The following is a 23,688-nucleotide window of genomic DNA, read 5'->3' as shown; positions in this document are numbered from 1 at the left end:
ACTTTAGGTGGAAATTTTATACATCGACCACGGCCTCTCAGCCCGGAAGTTTTAACTGAAGACAACACCGGCCGTGAAAGCCTACATTGTGTGATCTGCTCTGTAGCTTAGTAGAACGACGTATGTAATTTTTCGTATTCCTGCACGGAATAAAACGCCTGTTACTTTATAATATATGAACGGTTTTCGAGTGGCACTGAAACAGTTCTCAGTTTTCCCAATAGTCTGTTCCTTACGAGACGCGAGTTTGCGACAGTAAAGTGAGTCCAGAATTTCTTACAACAGTTTCGTCCGAAAGTGAGAGCCGTCTTCATGAGCTGCTTGAAGTCAAAGTAATTCCTTCCATGAAGGTGTCTTGTTAGCTTCAACACTGACTTAATATACTTTTCCTACCCCACCACCATGACACGTGTACCACCACTGTGAACAATGAATGGAAGACATACAGGTTATCAACTGATTTACACACTTTCTGATTGCTGGCCATTTAAAATAGAAACTATTGTTGCCCGGAGTGCGTATAGCTTACGGATATCTATTACCAGAGAATTTGTCGCCGTATATTATGCCTCCGCTAAACTGAAAATTCCTCTAACCCAAGAGCTGTGTCAAATGCGCTAGCATCTGTTTCTGTTGTAACGTAATTGCAAAGATTTAATGGTGTAAACTGTGTCCTAGTAAGAATATATTAGTGTAAAGTGATCTCCGTGTGTTATTTCAGGAACCTACGCCACATTTATCGTATGAAAAGAATATTAATGAAAATTATTTAGCATGTTTCCAGCTACTGCGGAGCGAGTAACAGCGATCTCTGACTTAACAATTAGCCGCCATTATGCGGTACATTTAAAAACATTTTTTCACAGCACAATGTCTGATAGCCGGAGCGGAAGAAATTGTGTAAAAATATTCAGGGAGATTAATTGAAGGAATCCAGTGAAACAATTTTATTAAAACTTATTTTCTGTGATAGTAATTTCAGATCAGTGAACTGGAGCTGAGTAATACTACGCTATTCCATTTACAGTAATTTGTAGGGAGCCTGGCTCTCGATAAAATCAGATAATACGTAATTGGCAACCTACGAAATTCATTATTTTCCTTATTATATCTCTTTTGTATTTTTGAAAACTAAACGTAAAAACTAACTTCACTAAAAATCAGTAACAGATCGCGATAAATCAAAGGACAAACAAATTTACTAGGAGAGTGTTTCCTCTAAGTAAATAGTTACATTATTTTTTTAAAGAGATAATACCCCAGGGGCTAGAGCAGCCGCTAGGTTGATTTGGTTTCCAAATTTCTGAGATACGTTTATAATGTGCTCAACAAAGTTGCGTGGGTGGCACATCTACATCTACATTTATTCTCCGCAAGCCACCCAACGGTGTGTGGCGGAGGGCACTTTACGTGCCACTGTCATTACCTCCCTTTCCTGTTCCAGTCGCGTATGGTTCGTGGGAAGAACGACTGTCAAAGCCTCCGTGCGCGCTTGAATCTCTCTAATTTTACATTCGTGATCTCCTCGGGAGGTATAAGTAGGGGGAAGCAATATATTCGATACCTCATCCAGAAACGCACCCTCTCGAAACCTGGCGAGCAAGCTACACCGCGATGCAGAGCGCCTCTCTTGCAGAGTCTGCCAATTGACTTACTGTAGCTTACTCGGGAGAACGGAGGTTCCAGATAACTGTACTCACCGAGAGCAATTAACCTTTAAATTGACTTGCAGCCTACTTCGTCTGAAGTTTCGTTTAGTGCAAATACACAGTGGTGCAAGACACCGCACATTCTACACTGATCTCTCTTGCCGTGGAACAACATTTATCGTCGCGCAGCGCACAACTCTTTGAAATTCGTTGGGTAGTAACTTCAGCAATGCATAATCGGCAGAGAAAAGTGCAGCACTTCTCTGAAATAAAAGCTTTTGGTCGGTTCTAGTTATTCCCATAAAGTCTACAGCTTCGTAATAAATGGATTATCTCACTATTTCTGACGTTGTCCATCATATATATGCTGATCAACTTCTTCACTCCCTTTTTAATATTTAGCCCTATATGAATTTCAGCCTGGTAAAACAAAAACGTTGGTTGGCGACTAACATTTCTCCTCGCAACGCTACCTGTTCCGTCATACGTTTAGTCTGGTAAATGCATGGCAGTCGCTGAACAATTTGCCACTGGCAAAGCAATACATGCGCTCTAGCCGAAGCCCTCACGCAGATCAGCGGTTGAAGCAGACTGTCAGCCAACCTTAAATCCGTGGAAGGGCCTCATACTATGGACTACACCATAAACATGCCACCACTACAGTCGAACATCTAGGGATATTAACTGAGGACATTTGACGGCGAAACATCTCATCATGAACTTCCACAAAGGACTAGCAAGTTACCAGCACACACGCTTCGCCACACGCGCTATGGCTGTTTACGGAGTCGAAATTATGTATTAAGTTTCGTCTGCAACATAACATCCGTTTATCATCCTATGGCCTCTTCCCTCAACCCCCAACCCCGCCCTTTTTAACTACCAGCATCTGATTGTGCTCTACCCATTGCATCAGTTGGACAAGCGCCAGAAGTATCAGCAACAATCACATCGAAATAGCTTGCACTTTAATAATTCTCTCTCCACCATATCTACAGCCTACTGTTGCGTAACAAGCAAACTGATTAATTCGTATGTCCTCTTCCCTCTCACATTTAGCATTTTGATTGCTTCAGTGAGCGTTAGTTTACATTCTAATGATGAAGGCAAGTTTAGACAATCCCAACTCGCCACCTACGTAGAAAGAGAGGCATTTTCGGTTCCTTGTTAGTATACACTTACCTATTTGTAGACGTGTGTATTGATTTATTTACATCGACGAACGACCTTGCCGATATGACGTGCACAGCATGTGGGGGCATGAGAACGTATCACGTTGTGCACTGGCGTAGTATGTATGGGTCTGACGGGTGCGTTTTCCCCTCTGCCGTCGTGGGTGAAGGTCACGTCTTATTCGCGACGCTACACGGAAATGATCTGTTTTAAGAATACGAACACTTTTGAATCAGACGTGTGGTATCTTTTTGCACTCTAAAACGGGTAAAAAAAATCACATCGCGAAGTTACTTTAAATACCTTTCGAACGTGTTGATCTTCAAGGTCGATTACTTACTCGTCTTTCGGCAGCTGGAACCTTCGTCCAAGCTCATGCCACCTGTTGCAAGGTCAGTGTCCTACGTAAAACGGGTATGCTACACGCCTGAGATTCAAGTACCAATGAACTTATTAAAAACATTAGCAGGATTAAAAACATCTGTTTATAAGAGATGCTGGAAGTGGTGGTCATGGACATTCAGGCATCGCTGACTTCGTGTAGTGAGAATACCATCACGCTGAAGCGTTGTTAATTTCCCTAAGTAATGCTCCGTTTAAGATCGTCTATTATGTGGGGATTGTCAGCACACACTTTGCTTTTCAGTGTGTCCATAAATAAAAACACAAAACACATTGGTGATGTGGGTGATATTTTGGTTGGATGTATGAGTGGTTGCTCCATCTTGCTGGAATACTGTGTACAGCTTCTCCCCATCTGTGAACTGTGCATACGAGTCAAAGATCTCTGGATGTCTGGCACTGTGTAGGTATGACTGAAAAATATGGGGCCAATAATGCGCATGCTGGCAACGTACTCCAAACACCTATCTTCATGCAGAATGCGGTTTGTCCTACGAACAGTATATAAAATTCTAGGACTTTACAAAACCTAACAAATGAAACCAGGCTTCATTTGACGAAGTAAAGCTAGGAGTCCAAGAAACCACTAGCAATTTATGTGAATAATTAGTTACAACAAGGAACCCTTTTTTCCTGATACTCAAGATTTCAGCTCTTGCATCACGCTCTCACGATTGTCTTTAAATTTCGTATCTTTTGGTCCACGATGACACGATGTACAAGATACACCAAGCTACAAAATTGTTTAGGCTTTTGTGGCCAGTTGTTGACAAACTGCCTATTTGCTTCTGTCTCGGGTTCTTCGGTCGACATTCTGATTATTTTACTGACGTTTCGCCAGCACGAGTGGCTGGGATTGTCAAAGCTTCACCCTCCATCGCCGGTGGTGAACTGGAGCCGAGCTCGCGGGCGCAGATTATATGTACCTGGCGCGCCAACGTCCGAGGGCTTCTCCGCGGTCATTTCCAGTGCGGTTCTCCTCTTGCTACCCGCGACGGTCGTTCGCTGCAGTACGGGAAGCCAGGATCCGTTTACATTTCTTGATGGAGCCTTCCTTTATGTAACTCTCCACAGTATCAATTTGCTGTTCTAATACAAACTGCCCCACTTCTGTAACAACTCTTCAATAAGACTGACGCACGAACACACAGTTGCACTCAACTTTCAGATAAAATGCAATATATCCAACTTTTGAGACAGTGTTGCCACTTCACAAGCAATTCGACTAAAGATATGGGGGACACACTACATGTGCTCGTCTGTGCGCTCTAATTTGTGACATTCGTTTCTCTCGTTTTTGTGGTTACGTTTTGCCACAAACATCTACTGAATATGAAAATGGAAGTTATGTCCTTTACCTTACGTGAGTCCTTTATTTTTTAAGTTTTACGTTCATGGAAAGTATTTTTGTATGTACTTTTGCCGCCTCAAAATCCTGAAATTTTTAGTTACCTTTCGGGTGTTATCAAGCTATATTTAAATGAATGAAATATAGACCGCGGACAATTAACACAAAAACATTGTCCACCCTCATCCACCATTTTGAATTTTATAGATTCAAAGTAAAATGTTGAACTAGTAGAACTCTAGTAACACAGCAATTTTTTGTTTATTCCGTTGTAGATTCTTTGGGAACAGTCATTTACCAGAAGATATCTGTATGATATTTTTAATCCTCAATATGGATTTAATTAAACGGTTAAGGGTAATCTTGGAAGTGATTTCGAATGCCAACAGCACTGTCACTGAGAAATTTAATGCCACTGCTCATGGAACTGCAAAAATGCACACAGATTTGTATGGCTGGTTTCCTATGCCACCAACTATTCACTAAGTTTTAATGCATGGTGCCAAAGTCGTATGTAACGCAATTCTACCTACAGGCCAGTTGTCCAAGGAGGCAGCTGAGGCCCGCAACAAGCACGTATGGCAATACAGAAGGAATTCAGGTCGAAAATTTTCACTTTTAGAGTGTAACAGGTGCACTACGCTGATTGCTGCTATTTTCACACCCACATTTAAGTTGCAGCAGATCAAGTATTCATAACGAGAGTGCCCCATTTTGTGACAGGCGACCGGTTAAATGGTGGCAAGCAAACAGCATTTACCAGTAGATGAAAATGATAGCGACAAAGCTACTCAGGAAGGCAAAGACGACGAAGTGGAATATGACCAACGGTTTGACACTGATTGTAGATACACTAACAGTTTGCTTGTCGAATGTTTTTTAGCGAATATACATGTAATGGTGAAAAGTACCGAACTATCAGTTGAATAAGCCACGGCTGCAAAATACTAACACGAATTCCTTACAGACGAATGGAAAAACTGGTAGAAGCCGACCTCAGGGAAGATCAGTTTGGATTCCGTAGAAATGTTGGAACATGTGAGGCAATACTGACCCTACGACTTATCTTAGAAAATAGATTAAGGAAAGGCAAACCTACATTTCTAGCATTTGTAGACTTAGGGAAAGCTTTTGACAATGTTGACTGGAATACTCTCTTTCAAATTCTAAAGGTGGCAGGGTAAAATACAGGGAGCGAAAGGCTATTTACAATTTGTACAGAAACCAAATGGCAGTTATAAGAGTCGAGGGGCATGAAAGGGAAGCAGCGGTTGGGAAGGGAATGAGACAGGGTTGTAGCCTGTCCCCGATGTTATTTAATCTGTATATTGAGCAAGCAGTAAAGAAAAAACAAAAGAAAAATTCGGTGTAGGTATTGAAGTCCATGGAAAAGAAATAAAAACGTTGAGGGTCGCCGATGGCATTGTAATTCTGTCAGAAACAGCAAAGGACTTGGAAGAGCAGTTGAACGGAATGAACAGTGTCTTGAAAGGAGGATATAAGATGATCATCAACAAAAGCAAAACGAGGATAATGGAATGTAGTCGAATTAAATCGGGTCATGCTGCGGGAATTAGATTAGGAAATCAGACGCTTAAAGTAGTAAATGAGTTTTGCTATTTGGGGAGCAAAGTAACTGATGATGATGGTCGAAGTAGAGAGGATATAAAATGTGGACTGGCAATGGCAAGGAAAGCCTTTCTGAAGAAGAGAAATTTGTTAACATCGAGTATAGATTTAAGTGTCAGGAAGTCGTTTCTGAAAGTATTTGTATGGACGGTAAATAGTTTGGGCAAGAAGAAAATAGAAGCTTTCGAAATGTGGTGCTACAGAAGAATGCTGAAGATTACGTGGGTAGATCACATAACCAATGAGGATGTATTGAACAGAATTGGGGAGAAGAGAAATTTGTGCCACAATTTGACTGGAAGAAGGGATCGGTTAGTAGGACATATTCTGAGGCGCCAAGGGATCACTAATTTAGTATTGGAGGGCAGCGTGGAGGGTAAAAATCGTAGAGGGAGACCAAGAGATAGATACACTAAACAAATTCAGAAGGATGTAGGTTGCAGTAGGTACTGGGAGATGAAGCTTGCACAGGATAGAGTAGCATGGAGAGGTGCATCAAACCAGTCTCTGGAGTGAAGAGAACAACAATACATGTAATGAAGCTCAAATAATTTATTTCATTTGATAAAATAATTTTGGCCTGTTTTACAGAGCGAATACTCCTATGGGCGACGCCACAGGACTCCGCTGTCAAGAGAGGTCGCCTGAGCCGCTGACACAGCGGTCGCACAAGGCTGTGTACTTGGAGGCCTCCGTCACAGAACGGGAGCCAGGTAACGTGCGTGGTAACTGGGACATGGTCGCACCTGCTGTTGCCAATCTCGAAGATGACTGCCACTCACATAACGTAGATGGTTGCGACACCAGCACCGTTACAGTCTTAACACAAAATGGATGCGAAATGGACGGTTAATGGTTGAACTGCTTATAGTCTTAGTTCATGGTTTTGGCTACTGCCATGTTCGAAGCTTACATAACTATTTATTCTCTACCATTCATTAAAGCAGGCACTGGATTTATGACGTCTTCCCACGTAGGAATGACCAATTTCAGTGCTTTCTTCGGCGATGTACTATTTTTCTAACAAATTATCTGAGAGAGAACGGGAAAGGTAGGCTCTTTCAGCCGTCAACGTCCTGCGAATGATGTTGAGAAAATATCACGAGTAAGAGACCAATACAGTGTAACAACAGTGACATTACTACCTTCATCATTGAAGTCTGCCATAGTAGATGTTCAATATACAAGGTGTGTGTGTGTGAAAAGTAGTAAGACTGACAACACAGCGAGTGATCTGGCAACACTGTGGTGTTCTCGCGTGGACGTGTGCGTTCATCCCTTCCAGATGCTCAGTCCGAGTTTGAGCTCCGTACAGTCGTCACGTGATTGTTGAGAGCGCCATCAATGAATTAGTGTTTTCGTTGTGTGTTATAAAAATTGAGAAGTAGTTTAGAGCAAAGTTATACAATCAAGTTGTGTGTTACGGAAGCCAAGAGTGTGACATTAAAAAGTTGAAACAGGACTATGGGGAACAATTGTTATCAAGAGCACATTTTTTTTTTTTGCCGGTCACATTTTTGGAAGGCTGAGAACACGTTGAAGATTAACCACACTCGGAGAGACCAACTTCAGAAACCGACGAAAACGTCGAACATCTGCGTTCTCTTGTGAAACGCGACCACATTTACCAATAAGGATGACGAGTGATGTGTTAAGCACTTCCACCGTACATCAAATTTTGGCCGAAGATTTGCTGAAGGTCAGGGGCCAAAATGGTGCCGAAAAATCGGCCAACTGAGCATGACAATCTAAGAAACGTGTGCGTTTATAGTCTTGACAGGACTGCCAGTGACCACAAATGGTTCAGACGTGTGATCACAGGTAATGAATGAATCCTGGATATATTTAGTACGATCCTGAGAAAGTGGCAGTGAGGTGTGTCCCAAGGAGAGATGTCCTCTAACGGAAAAAATCTCGATTGAGTAAATCGAGGATCGAAACAGTGCTGATTTGCTTTGACAGTAAGAGTATTGCGCCCCTCAGTCTACACATTTCACATTTGTTTTGAGTCTCTGCGATGGAGATCAGAACCGCGACACCCTACGCTGAAATCACACTATTTCCTCTGGGTGAACGAGAAAAAGATATGACACACCGCCGCTCAGAATCGACATGTAAAGGCCTCAGAGGAGTGGCAAAAGGGCGTCAATGAAACCACCCCTTTTTTCTGAGTCCCTTATCCACACAAATTTCGCAGTCGAAAACGACAGTTCTCGGGACGATGAGCAACAGGACGAAGTTCTTGACAACGTTAGACAATGCTGCCACCCCCCCCTGGGCGTTTCAACACTACTTTAAGGCCATCGTGAGGCTGCAACACCACTGAATGTTATCCTCTCTCTGTGGTGTGCAGCGCGACCGCAGTTTTCGCCCTCTTGTACGGGTTGAAACACCCTCCCCTCCTGTGGCATGATCACGCAGGAATGCAACGTTGACGTGTGCGTGAATGAAACAGGAGAGTCCCTGCAAGACCCCCAGTCCGCCAACACCCTCAGTGCCACACACTCAACTTTGCTGAGCACGTTACAAATGTAGCTAACACAAATTTCAAAATGAAATCAGTCTGGCGGCTGAAGGTCGGGAAGCCTTGCCCAAGGGGTCTCAAATGGATTACTCAGGCCCTGTAGTGTCCCTTTTGCAATATTCACCATTATCGAGATGAAACATAAATAAAAGTGACTGTATGTGACTCAAAATGAACTGCAAACATCGATTTATCTGCTAAAGGTAATAACACTAACAGTAAAAATATACAATATAGATCGATAGATGGAGAAAAGACTTTTTATTGAATGAGATTATAATGTGTAAGTAATTAAAAGTAGTATTATCTTTGTAAGAGTATAAAACACAATGCAATGCTCATTCTGTCTAGTCTGTTTTGTTCTGTTCTGTTCTGTTCGTTCTGGTGTTCTGGTGGTAGTAGGAGTAATCCATCGAACTACAGACCTATATCATTGACGTCGGTTTGCAGTAGGGTTTTGGAGCATATACTGTATTCAAACATTATGAATCACCTCGAAGGGAACGATCTATTGATACGTAATCAGCATGGTGTCAGAAAACATCGTTCTTGTGCAACGCAGCTAGCTCTTTGTTCTCACGAAGTAATGGCCGCTATCGACAGGGGATCTAAAGTTGATTCCGTATTTCTAGACTTCCGGAAAGCTTTTGACACCGTTCCTCACAAGCGACTTCTAATCAGGCTGCGGGCCTACGGGATATCGTCTCAGTTGTGCGACTGGATTCGTGATTTCCTGTCAGGAAGGTCGCAGTTCGTAGTAATAGACGGCAAATCATCGAGTAAAACTGAAGTGATATCAGGTGTTCCCCAGGGAAGCGTCCTGGGACCTCTGCTGTTCCTGATCTATATAAATGACCTGGGTGACAATCTGAGCAGTTCTCTTAGGTTGTTCGTAGATGATGCTGTAATTTACCGTCTAGTAAGGTCATTCGAAGACCAGTATCAGTTGCAAAGCGATTTAGAAAGGATTGCTGTATGGTGTGGCAGGTGGCAGTTGACGCTAAATAACGAAAAGTGTGAGGTGATCCACATGAGTTTCAAAAGAAATCCGTTGGAATTCGATTACTCGATAAGTAGTACAATTCTCAAGGCTGTCAATTCAACTAAGTACCTGGGTGTTAAAATTACGAACAACTTCAGTTGGAAAGACCACATAGATAATATTGTGGGGAAGGCGAGCCAAAGGTTGCGTTTCATTGGCAGGACACTTAGAAGATGCAACGAGTCCCCTAAAGAGACAGCTTACACTACACTCGTTCGTCCTCAGGCTATTGCTGCGCGGGGTGGGATCCTTCCCAGGTGGAATTGACGGAGTACATCGAAAGGGTGCAAAAAAGGGCAGCTCGTTTTGTATTATCACGTAATAGGGGAGAGAGTGTGGCAGATATGATACGCGAGTTGGGATGGAGGTCATTAAACCAAAGACGTTTTTCGTCGCGGCGAGATCTATTTACGAAATTCGAGTCACCAACTTTCTCTTCCGAATGCGAAAATATTTTGTTGAGCCCAACCTACATAGGTAGGAATGATCATCAAAATAAAATAAGAGAAATCAGAGCTCGAACAGAAAGGTTTAGGTGTTCGTTTTTCCCGCGCGCTCTTCGGGAGTGGAATGGTAGGGAGATAGTATGATTGTGGTTCGATGAACCCTCTGCCAAGCACTAAAATGTGAATTGGAGAGTAATCATGTAGATGTAGCTGGAATAAGGTACGCAAGCTATTGTGCTGCGCTAGCATCTGTTTCTGTTGTAACGTAATTGCAAACATTTAATGGTGTAAACTGTGTCCTAGTAAGAATATATTAGTGTAAAGTCATCTCCGTGTGTTATTTCAGCAACCTACGCCACATTTATCGTATGAAAAGAATATTTAATGAAAATTATTTAGCATGTTTCCAGCTACTGCGGAGCGAGTAACAGCGATCTCTGACTTAACAATTAGCCGCCATTACGCGGTACATTTAAAAACGTTTTTTCACAGCACAATGTCTCATAGCCGGAGCGGAAGAAATTATGTAAAAATATTCAGGGAGATTAATTGAAGGAATCCAGTGAAACAATTTTATTAAAACTTATTTTCTGTGATAGTAATAATTTCAGATCAGTGAACTGGAGCTGAGTAATACTACCCTATTGCATTTACAGTAATTTGTAGGGAGCCTGGCTCTCGATAAAACCAGATAACACGTAATTGGCAACCTACGAAATTCATTATTTTCCTTATTATATCTCTTTCGTATTTTTGAAATTAAACGTAAAAACTAACTTCACTAAAAATCAGTAACAGATCACGATAAATCAAAGGACAAACAAATTTACTAGGAGAGTGTTTCCTTTAAGTACATAGTTACATTATTTTTTTTAAAGAGATAATACCCCAGGGGCTAGAGCAGCCGCTAGGTTGATTTGGTTTTCAAATTTCTGAGATACGTTTATAATGTGCTCAACAAAGTTGCGTGGGTGGAACATCTACATCTACATTTATTCTCCGCAAGCCACCCAACGGTGTGTGGCGGAGGGCACTTTACGTGCCACTGTCATTACCTCCCTTTCCTGTTCCAGTCGCGTATGGTTCACGGGAAGAACGACTGTCTGAAAGCCTCCGTGCGCGCTCGAATCTCTAATTTTACATTCGTGATCTCCTCGGGAGGTATAAGTAGGGGGAAGCAATATATTCGATACCTCATCCAGAAACGCACCCTCTCGAAACCTGGCGAGCAAGCTACACCGCGATGCAGAGCGCCTCTCTTGCAGAGTCTGCCAATTGAGTTTGTTAAACATCTCCGTAACGCTATCACGGTTACCAAATAACCCTGTGACGAAACGCGCCGCTCTTCTTTGGATCTTCTCTATCTCCTCCGTCAACCCGATCTGGTACGGATCCCACACCGATGAGCAATACTGAAGTATAGGTCGAACGAGTGTTTTGTAAGCCACAGAGGGTGTTGCCAAACTGGTGGGTTGTAGAGATACTCTTTGGCGTTTTATTCACGCACACGTTAATGTTGCAGTCCCGTGTAATCACGCAGGAGGAGGCCGGAAAAAGGGAGGCTTGAAAAAGCGTAAGTACCCTTTACTGATTCGGATCTTGTTCGAATTGCGTTGAATGGTCTTGAATAATCACTGGTGGTTCCAAACTGTAAACGAGAGTAGATATTGCGGTCGCGCTGTGCTCCCCTCCAAATGGGTCATGTCATGTTTAAAAGGGATGCAGCTCCACAATGTCCTTAGAGAAGGTAGGAACGTCCGAAGGCGTCAACAGCGTCAAAATTTTTGAAGTACGTCTTTCTATCGCTTATCGCCCTTCGAACAGTGTTTTTCGACCGTGAAGCGCGTGGGAACCGACGATCCATCGAAAGGGGTGGTTTGATTGACGCTCTTTGTGCCACCCCCTGAGCCCTTTGCATGACGATTCTGAGCGGCGGTATGTCGAATGTTTCCCTCCGACACCCATAAAGAACTGCTCGACTTCAACCCTGGGTATCAATCTTCCTATCTCAAGCACAGAGGCGTCAAGAGAAGGGATGAAATATGGGTAAGCGTGGCTGTGACGACCTTATGTGACACGCCCGTTAGCCCGTGGGTGCCATCGCAGGGCAGCTTTTTCACAATCACAGATGAACGTTGTAGGCATGTTTGAACCGAATTTCGCGATGGGAGACAGTTACGGAGTTTCGAATAAGTTACCCTTTAGGAAAAATTTCCTCGAACCACAACTGGTCCCATCACGATAACAGATCCTTTCTGGGCCAGTAACTCCTGTTGTTAATCCCCTGCAAGCGACTGCGACAGAAAAGTTGCAGTGGTACACAAAGTACCCTACAGCCACACACAGCAAGGTGGCTTTGAATATGTATGTAGATTGAATCTACCTACGACACTAACTCCTTCGCTGTGCGCCTCAACAATGCACTGCAGAAGAGAACAGGCCAAATCGAGCACACACACACACACACACACACACACACACACACACACACACACACACACACACAGAGAGAGAGAGAGAGAGAGAGAGAGAGAGAGAGATTGGAGGGGGAGTCGCGAAAGGTCCTGAAGACGCACCGTGACCACGCGTATTGTCCGCCGCTATGATGCAGGCGTGCGCGCCCAGAGGCGGAAATGTAGCAGACGACGGTGACGGCGGCGAAATTGCGAAACAGCAGGCGTTAGGAGGGCGTGATCACAGTAGCTACCGTGCACTCTGCGGGGAAATTGACAATTTCCTACAGCGCTGCGGACAAATAACGCAAAGCGACATTAGTTCTTAATTTGCCGCTGTCCTGCGCAAACAGTTGGCAGCTGCCTTCGTGACTGTACCCGGGAATTATCCTGCCCTGACGATCTGTAATTAGCAACAAATTACGTGCTACTCTTTTGTAATGTTTGTTCTTTGGCTGGATACCATAAGACTACAAAATATCAGTCCCCATTACCCTTCCTCCTATTCCCTCTGAAACAAGTAATTTTCAAATTAACCCCCTCTAAAACAAGTAATTTTGTATTTAAGTATGTGAGTATCAGTTAATGTGGTGCTAGCAAATAGGTGCTAATGTACGGAAGACCACTGCCACGATAAACTGAAAAAATCGACACAATGACGATCATCATGATCCACGTCAACCACCAGTGGAAGTAAAAATTGTGTTGTTGCTGTTGTTGTGGTCTTCAGTCCTGAGACTGGTTTGATGCAGCTCTCCATGCTACTCTATCCTGTGCAAGCTTTTTCATCTCCCAGTACCTACTGCAACCTACATACTTCTGAATCTGCTTAGTGTATTCATCTCTTGGTCTCCCTCTACGATTTTTCCCTCCACGCTGCCCTCCAATACTAAATTGGTGATCCCTTGATGCCTCTGAACATGTCCTACCAACCGATCCCTTCTTCTGGTCAAGTTGTGCCACAAACTTCTCTTCTCCCCCATCATATTCAATACTTCCTCATTAGTTATGTGATCTACCCATCTAATCTTCAGCATTCTTCTGTAGCAACACATTTCGAAAGCTTCTATTCTCTTCTTGTCCAAACTATTTATCGTCCATGTTTCACTTCCATACATGGCTACACTCCATACGAATACTTTCAGAAATGACTTCCTGACACTTAACTCAATACTGGATGTTAACAAATTTCTCTTCTTCAGAAATGCTTTCCTTGCCATTGCCAGTCTACATTTTATATCCTCTCTACTTCGACCATCATCAGTTATTTTGCTCCCCAAATAGCAAAACTCCTTTACTACTTTAAGTGTCTCATTTCCTAATTTAATTTCCTCAGAATCACCCGACTTAATTTGACTACATTCCATTATCCTTGTTTTGCTTTTGTTGATTTTCATCTTATATCCTCCTTTGAAGACACTGTCCATTCCATTTAACTGCTCTTCCAAGTCCTTTGCTGTCTGACAGAATTACAATGTCATCGGCGAACCTCAAAGTTTTTATTTCTTCTCCATGAATTTTAATACCTACTCCCAATTTTTCTTTTGTTTCCTTTACTGCTTGCTCAATATACAGATTGAACAACATCGGGGAGAGGCTACAACCCTGTCTTACTCCCTTCCCAACCACTGCTTCCCTTTCATGTCCCTCGACTCTTATAACTGCCATCTGGTTTCTGTACAAATTGTAAATAGCCTTTCGCTCCCTGTATTTTACCCCTGCCACCTTTAGAATTTGAAAGAGAGCATTCCAGTCAACCAAAAATTGTGTATTGAAATTTAATAGATCATTTTTCATAAGAGTTCGAGGCTAATTTGGATCGCTTGAATAATTCTTAAGTCGTTAGGTAGGACCTATACATGCAATTTCGCCTTTTGACCTCTGCAACGTGATTTTCAATAACATGATAGCGAAGTATTGGTAAACATTACGTCCATCGATTGGTAGGGCCCTGTATCGTCTAATTGTTTAATTGCAGTTAGGACTATTCAGTTACAAACAATTGGGTAAGAAAAAAGAATATTACGTTATATTGATAATTTTTACTTATGGACCGTCTGACAACAACTGAATAAAACACAATTTTAGTGCCATACGCGTTTCGCCTTTGTTTTCTGCAAGGCATCATCAGTGGCCTGGAATATGTACATATGTTACTGAGGAAGACAGGACTACAGAAGTTGTAGGAAAAAGAAATTTACTGATTTTACAATGTTTGAGACATGTAACAACTGTCATACTGTCAATATGGTATACTATCGTTTAACCTAATGGAATCTAATTACTTCGTAATTACTGTAATTCACAACAGTAAACTAATTAAGAATGTAAACCAATTTTTTATTTAGGGTCTCTGTTATATACTGAAATTCCATCCACACTAAAGAAAATAATGTACCCTTAGTTGACGCAGGTAACATCGTAGGAATACTTGGGATATGTAGTTTTAGTGCAATTAACAGAAATGTAGTCAGTATCGTTTATTTGTATCTTTTCACTTATTTTTCTGTGAAAACTCTTTATCCTATTTGACTTATTTCGATTGTAATCTCCAAATAATAACGTTTTCTGTGTTTCTGAACAAATTTTGTAATTGTAATTAACGAAATTACTATATGCAACAACGTTCGAATTGTTAAGCAGTGCATGTAAGACCGCGAGAAATCGTGGGAGGGAGAGGGGTGGGGGCTATGCAGTGAGAGATTTTGAGCTGCACTGTGTGACGTACCATCAAATAAATTAGCTTACACCTAAATCTTTGACTTTCAAGTTATTAGACAACCCTGGTGTTCTTTGGCTCGTTATCAAATTTACAGTAGACAACTGGAGCGGACCAACGGAAAGGAGTTGCGTTCTTGCCAACATCTTTTTCGCACAGTGAGTTACACCCGTCCAACTTCAAGATTAACAATCTCAGGAACTTTCTTTGATTTTGTTTTATTTGATAATTATTATCCCAGCAATACTGTTACACCACAGTCTAAGAACCAAACAGGAAATAATGTCCGCAGTTCGAACGCAAGCTGCTTCTGACGGCTAAGAGCAAAGTTATTATACTGGGACTAAACCGCCCTATCCGCTACAAAGAGCAAGATTCTGGACACATCCCATACCATTTGCCTAAGCCTTCTTTCATAGAGAAACTCTCGTCTGTTCCCGTACAGTAAGGCGTGCAGGAGAGCTGCAAAAATTTTGGAACGTAGTTGGAAAGTATTTTTCGTCCTTTTTCTTGTGCTTTTGTCCCGAATCAGCGCAGGGGTAGCATGATTAATAACGACTTTACCATGCTTAGTCGCCAACCTCTTCTTTCCCCGCCCCGGCACCCTGGACGGAATGTGTGTAATCTTAATAGTCTGCCTGTAGTGTTATTCGCGTGAAATCGAAAGTTTTGTAAATATTTGTCAGTCGTGTAACTGGGGGGCGGGACTTTGGTACCAACCCGGTATTCACCTAGTGGAATGTGGGAAACCACCTAAAAACCACGTCTAGCCTAGACTCCGATCCTCGTAAATCTGCCAGGCAGATTCGATCTGGGGACGGAATACCACTTTGTCCCGAAGGCGGAGGTTTAACGTGCATGGTTATTCGGGCGGATCAGTTTAGAGGTATTGGCAAATTTAAAGCGGTGAAGAGGGTAACTCTTTCTGCTTCGAGAGCTCAGATGGTAAGAACACTGTACCCAGACAACGTTTCAACCTCCAGTCTCAGTCTGCCAGACAATTTTAAACAACCAACAGAATAAAGTTTATTTCCCGGACTGAAGGTCTTACCGACTTGTTTGTATCTTTTGACTACGTTTAGTATCACCATTTTTAAGTCAGTTTGTGAAGGAGATAGTGAGCGTGTTTTCTCACATACTAATTTTGTAGAACCCTTTTCTTGCTATTGCGAACGCGTTTTCGTCTTCCCTACATCGGCCGTCCTCAGATATTTTGTTGCCAAAATGCGAACTCATTACTTTGAACGTCTTACTTCGTTATCAAACTGCTCCAGCGTCGCCTGATTTACATTTACGACAACGCATAACCTTTATTTTACTTTTGTTGATGTTCATCTTATACCCTCTTCCTTTATACTACCAACACTCATATTCAACGTTTGACAATGTCATTGGCAAACAGTTCATTACGCTACAGAAAACTGATAGATCATCGTATTCTATTGTCTCTTCCACAGAGCATGGTAATACAATCTTACAAACCATACAGTCTTAATAACAAGCTCAGTGAAGCGCGAGAGTTTCATACGTCAAACAAATAGATTCTTTTTACACCCGCATGCTAGTTTGCTTCACAGAACTCAGTTTTTATTTCGATTTCTACATAAAAGATAAGATTAGCAATGGACATTATAAAGTGGTTACATCATTTCACGCCATGCGTCGGTAACATTGTTCCACAGAAGTGCACAAAGGCTCTTGCTACGAAACAATGGCAGTGCGCAGAAGGCATGTATTATACAACAGCAGTAACACAGCATCATACCTGTCACTGCCTTATCTCTACACTCTTCGGTAAGTATGAGTGATTAAAATACGATTTCTGCAGATCGATAACAACTTAGTACGTGAAAGTACTTTTGTATGACGATTAACACTGATAAGATTACGAAGCGACTCATTGATCAATAAGTCATTTGAAAACTTGAGGCTTTCTTGTGCTGTCAAAGTCTGAAATTACGTAACGTACAGACGATGACATCAGTCCCCTGGGATCTAAACCAGAAGGCTTCTTGGCAGTAAGCAGTTTTCGGCGGTAGGGTGTTTAGGAACCACTCGTGTCATATCAACTACACACTTACCAGAAATCCCTGGTTTTTTTGACCACAAATACATTCTCTTGTCAAGCTGGATTGGTTATTGATCTGCGCAGTACAGTTGGTTAAAACTGGACTTTCGCGACTTGAGAGGGCTGCCGTGAAAAACAAGTGATTGTACGACAGTGAAGCTTTGTGGAAACATTTCTAACGACAAGCGGAAGAAAAATAATGGACGCATTTTAATTTCACTTGAAAGGGTACCGTTTGTTAGTTACATACCACGTCTATGTTCCGGGTTAGAAACGTCGCTCACTGTCACGGCCATCTTCACCCACGACAGTCCTGAAGTTAGTGCGGATACCATTCCACAATTGTTCGTAGCACTTTTGTTAACTGTGGGCCACCTGCCTTGACAGCTCGTGCACCGCTTGAAGACCGCACATTGCGTTCAGCATTCTAAGCCACGGCAACAGTATCATCAATTTTTTGCCACAATTGCCCGTCGGCGTTTTGCAAGAGCAGTTCCCAAATCACCCAACTTCCGAATCACGTTCTATTGCGGTGCGGAAAGAGGACCTCTCCATATTCCTTTAATGCGTCGATACTCGCCAAAAGCAGCATCACTATTGCTGTTTCATGAGGCATGTGTACGGGTGAAGCCCTGTTCACCTTGACCAGACCCATGTTGACTGACTGTATTGCACGCGGATGCTTCTATGTAAACCCCACGCCACCGCACCAGTAACGGCTCCTATCGGCAAGTCACGACACTAACACTAATAATAATGTAAATCCTGTAGCGAACAGTTTGCAAATCATTCCTATGAAATTTGGTACCCTTAGTGCAAATAGTTTACCGTCTACTCGGGCACAGTTACCGAAAGTATAATCATCCTGTAAACAGACTACAGTGATCCAGCCGTTACTGCGGCTCAGACCATCACTCGCAGCTCCAAACAAATATCACGCTTATAAAAAATCTAACAAATGTAGGGCAAACTTATGGGAAGCAACTGTCCATATTCCAGATGCGACTATCAGCGAGATCCATAAAATGTGTGTAATACACGACAGTCTGACATTCGTCGGAATGCCATAAAATTATCACTCGCTTGTGGTATGAATGATTACGTCGTGGAGACGAGATGGCGTGATGTGTGTGTAAATGAAAACATCTAAGTCGTCAGTCAAATACCAAATTGCCAATTCCTTGATGCCCAGAATAGGACGCATCAACGATTCCCTTCTTTATGTCAAAATGTGTCAGTTTTTCCCCAAAGTTCGATTTAGTATCACGTCATCAGCTATTTGATCTGCCCTTAGCACCATTGTTTTCTTGTCTGAACTGCTTATTGTCCGCATTTCACTTTGTTAAAAGGCTACACTTCAGACAAATAGCTTCAGAAAATACTTCCTAGCACTCAAATTTACATTAGATACTAAGAAATACTTATTACCAGTCTACATTTTACATCCTCTACTTTTGCCACCAGTTTTTGCTATACATATAGCAAAACTCGTCTAATTTCAGTATCGTTTGAGTGGTTGACTTTTTAATTAGAGGTAAAGAGTTTTATGGTGTATCTTTAGGTCTGATTCTAGGCAAAGTATTTAAAATTTTGAATCACACTCAGTTTTAACAAATTTAAAACTTCTATGGGGTACGCAAAACGTAGCTATTTAGTAGTTACACAGCGCCAGTACTTTTTGTGAAAATGTGCAATATAACCTACAACAAAAAATTGTTTAATTTTATACTCATAATTGCCACCAATGTATTTCAGCGGAATTATGTTGATCCTGATGATCTACAAATAATTTTCGGCACAAATTTCAGCAAGGTGATGGATCGACTGCTGCCTGCTTTTGCGAATTTCATGACATCGAGAGGTTACACTAATTCTCCTGATCACTTCCGATATATCTGAGGGCAACTTTTAGTGAAAAAAGTAGCAACAGACAATTTCAAACTTTTGAGAAAGAAGTGTATTTTTTCTGACTTCAGCATAAAGGGTGGGGCTCAGGACATCATGGGTCCCTTATGGAGTGTGTTGTTGTGAGGAAGGACCTTATTTTCTATGCAAATGGGACAGTCGCGAGGCCAAGCACTTGACTCAAAAAATTGGGCCAATTAGAAAGCCAAAATTTGGTGGTTAAAAACGAGAACGTTCAATAAGATTCAACAGTGGATAAAAAAAAGGTTGCCTCCACTTCATATAAAACTTGGCATTACGAAAATGTGTTAATGCCCTACCAAAGGATGTTACAGTTTCAAGTATGTAGCAAGGAAGCTACTGTGGCTATCAGAAGCTAAGAGAAATGATGTAAACTAATGAAAGACTAAGGCTTTGACGACAACAAGAATTAAATTAGATCGGCTTGGATATCCTTTGCTTACTCTGTCAAGTTTCTTCGCGACAGCCAAAACCTTGTTTACGAGATTCGGGTAACTTTTAGAGTATTGGATGCCTCTGAGCCTGAAGCTGCATTTTATGAGGTCCGACGTCACCTATTTCGTGGAAAATAGATGTGGTGCGAGTGAGAAACAAGGGCAAAGGTTCCATCAAAAACTAATGGAACGAGTGTACCAGGGCCGATGGGATTTCAGCATAAAGTCGACCGCTTCTTGATGCTGTATGGCAAGTGTCTTCTATCAGCGCACAGAAGAAAAGCAATGGAGATTTGAGGAAAGAAAAAAAGAGGCATTAATTTATGCCTTTGTATTACTCCTGAAGATGATCATACTCCATTAAGATGCTAGAAATGCCTCATGTTTTTGAATTGTGTTTTTATGAATTATATGGATCGTTTTTTTGTGAAAGTGAGATAGAGAGGAAACTTACAATATCAGAAACCATTAGAATCTCACAAAATGATTAAGATTAAAATTGCGAAGTATAAATTTGTAGACTTTTGTTTCCTTATGCGGTTCTCTCGGAATCGCGTGGTTTAATTTGACAAAATTCTATTACCGTTGTTTTATTTCTGCTGACAATGTTGTAACCTCTTTTTCAAGACGCTATACATTCCTTTCCACTGTCTTCGAAGTTCTTTGCTATCTATGAGGTTTGCCAGTAAGACTAATTCTGTCGAAGTGTTTGTTTCATCTCCACAAAATTCAATACTCATTCCAAATTGTGCCTTTATTTCCTGCACAGCTTTATTTGATGAATCTGAAAAGCAATAAAGGACGTCTCGTTATCCCCGAACATCGAGACCTTAGTATGTCTAAGGTACAAATAGGAAATACTGTACAAAAGCAACGGATTAGACATTTTCGCTTGGTAATGGATGTCCCTTTATGCGCAGGAATACTTCAGCACGATGTCTTGTCTCCTGGAATCTGTGTGACGCCTAACTGCCGACATTCCTCCTCTTTCCCGGCCTTTCGCTCTTTACAATCTCCCTCGATGACCCGAGGTTATCGTTCCCACTTCCTGCCGCTTCTGTATGCACTACCAAGCCAGCTCACAGAACGCTCTCCCAAGAAATTTGGAACCTCTCTATATCAACCCTCTAAAATAAAAATGTATAGAGACACATTTTTTTAACTAATGTTAAGTCTGCACTTTTCAGTATGCAATATTTAGTGTTGAGACAAAGAAAGGCTGGAGTAGTTTAACTGTTCTTGAGGGACCCAAACAGCTATGTATTCACCCACAGTTTAACTTATTGGGCACTTGCCAGCATGGTTGTGAGCGTCCTTGCAGGATATGAACTAAATGCTTAGTGAGGAAATTCTTCCCTCCTAAGCAATCGTCTTGTGACAATGGCTCATGGAGAGACATTAAGATTGCTGGCAATAATACAGAAAGTTGTTTCTGGCTATGTTTGAAAGGCTGTACGTTGAGCGTTTTCAGTCAGTTGGCCACCAAACGGTGTCAGCCAGTCAACTGGTGGGCAGACTTCTACTGAGCAATCGCTGTAGTTCCGCAGACGTAGTTAAATTGTGTGTTACAATGGGTAGTAAAACTGACGGGAGCGTATCCGTCTACTTGCATGTTCAGGCTCTTTCCTGATGCTTACAAAACTTATAATCCTGACATACAGAGAAACTGTAAAAGTTATTTTTTAGTACTTGTGGTACATTTGACTTACCACCAACAAAAATCTGAGTCTCAGTTTAAAAATGTATGTTAAAATAATCAGGATTAACTTTATGACTAACCAAATAAGGATGAACTAGCCACTCTAAAATAAATGAACAACCGACATTTTTATTTGACAGTCTGTACATCACGAGCCATTGTCATCTTTTTAACATGCGTCACATTTAAAACAGTGGACATCGTTATCTCGAGAAACTGCTGTCCCCTGGTCAGAACATGAAACGCAATAAAATAAAATGCAGCGCACCAATTCTGATGGGAGGAGAGAGAGAGAGAGAGAGAGAGAGAGAGAGAGAGAGAGAGAGAGAGAGAGAGTGTGTGTGTGTGTGTGTGTGTGTGTGTGTGTGTGTGTGTGTGTGTGAGAAGACTCTTCTCACATCTAAAGAAGGGTCTTTAACACTACAGTATGATCTGTTAATAACTCTTGTCAGTTGAGTGACAGTCTAGGAAGTAATTCCATAGAAATGGAAAGTGTCAAGGAAGGGCGAAATTTTCATTACGTTGCTACATTGTGTGCGTAACCCAATTCGTCTGTGACCTCTACCTAGAGTGTAATTTATCCCGCTTTCTCAAGCAGTCGAGTTGTGTGCAACACAAACTTAACCCTGTGGCGCATAGCGCCCACTACAGTGGACATCTGTTAATGGTCGTTTCTTTGGCATTTTCAATCAGTCCTGAGGCTGCAAAAGCACACAGTTCACTGCAGTGGGCACTCCCTACTGGTGTGTCCTGCATGCATTTTCAACCTCATGACTGACCGAAAACACCACAGAATTGACCATTAAAAGATGTCCACTGCAGTGAAATTCATGCACCACAGGGTTAAATAGCTTGCATCTATAAAATTGGCTTTTAACTGGACCAACAAATGTATCAGTAGTTGGTGGACTTACAAGGAATCTTGCTCCTCTTTTTTGTGTAAGTTATGGACTCACGAAAACAAAGGCAGAAACTAATTCCTCAGCGACGTTTGGGCCGCTTTGTGACGAAGGAAGGAAGGCAGGTTAGGTTTTAACGTCCCGCCCACATCGAGGCTGTTAGAGATCCCAAGCTCTGTTTCAGGGTGGGGATGGAAATCGGACACGCTTTTCAAAGAAGCTATCCTAGCATTTTCGGGAAATCACATAGAACCTAAATCTAGATTGTCGTGCGCGGATCTGAACCATCGTCCTCTCGAATTCGAGTCCAGTGTGCTATCTACTGCGACACCTCGCTCGGTGTGTCACTGGGTAAGAAGTCTATGCACAACTTCACAAGAGACATGAAGCAGTGGGGGCAGTATGACGGACCTGCAAAAAATACAGTGTGACTCTATTGAAGAAAGTTTTATGCAATGTGAATGCAGGAGACTTATAAAGTACCTTAAATGTTGTAGAGCAGTTAATGAAGAACTGTGTCTTGCACGAGATGCTGGCATCGTAAGCCATTCTTTGAAAGGATAATACAGCAAGACCTGAGTAGTTTGTTTTGTTTTAGGGCGCAAAAACAACTAGGGTCATACGCTGCCATGTCAGAACTGGAGAACAGGAAGACAAAAAGAAGTTAAAAACGACTACACGTTAATGGCAATCGACGGAAGGTAAGACAGCTAACAACGCGGACGTGGAGAAAGCAAGACCCAAGTGTTTTCCTCTGGTGCAAAGGCATTTATGGTATGGGTTGACCGATAATCGACCCCATTCATTATAGAGGGGTCCAAAAAAATGTATCCACTGTTTAAAAGTCCATAACTGGCAAACTAATTGACGGAGTTGTCTCATCTTTGGTAGTGTAATAGTTTGTAGTTCCGGCAATCGCCACACAAGCGTTGTATTGCGTCGTTTTCTTTTGTCAGATGACAGTCGCCAGATAGTCATTGTTTTGTTCTTAGTTGCACCTAGTTACTCGAATAAACATGGCTGCCGCAATGCTTACATTCGATAAAAGGCAGTCAGTTTTGAAGTGGTATTTTAAGTACGAAAACATTAATGAGGTTCAACGGCAATGGCGAAATGAGTATCAAACAGAGCCACCGACACGTTTAACGATTCGTCGCATTCGAGACAAATTTGAAGCCGAAGGCTGTGTTAAAGATGTGCACAAACAACGATCTGGACCACCTGTAACAGTAACAAGCCCAGCTAACTCCCATCGTGTGTTACAACAATTCACTCGC

General features: G+C 42.0%; 1 protein-coding gene across 1 annotated transcript in view; it reads right to left on the bottom strand.

Annotated features, from left to right (window-relative positions):
* The window catches only part of LOC126484394 (putative ferric-chelate reductase 1 homolog), a 360,497-nt gene that overhangs the window by 247,650 nt on the left and 89,159 nt on the right, over nucleotides 1-23,688 (bottom strand). The window lies entirely within an intron of this gene.

Source organism: Schistocerca serialis, chromosome 6, assembly GCF_023864345.2.
Source record: "Schistocerca serialis cubense isolate TAMUIC-IGC-003099 chromosome 6, iqSchSeri2.2, whole genome shotgun sequence".
Lineage (NCBI taxonomy): Eukaryota > Metazoa > Arthropoda > Insecta > Orthoptera > Acrididae > Schistocerca > Schistocerca serialis.
Note: the sequence above shows the minus strand (reverse complement) of the source record. Positions and strands in the feature narration are given on the sequence as shown.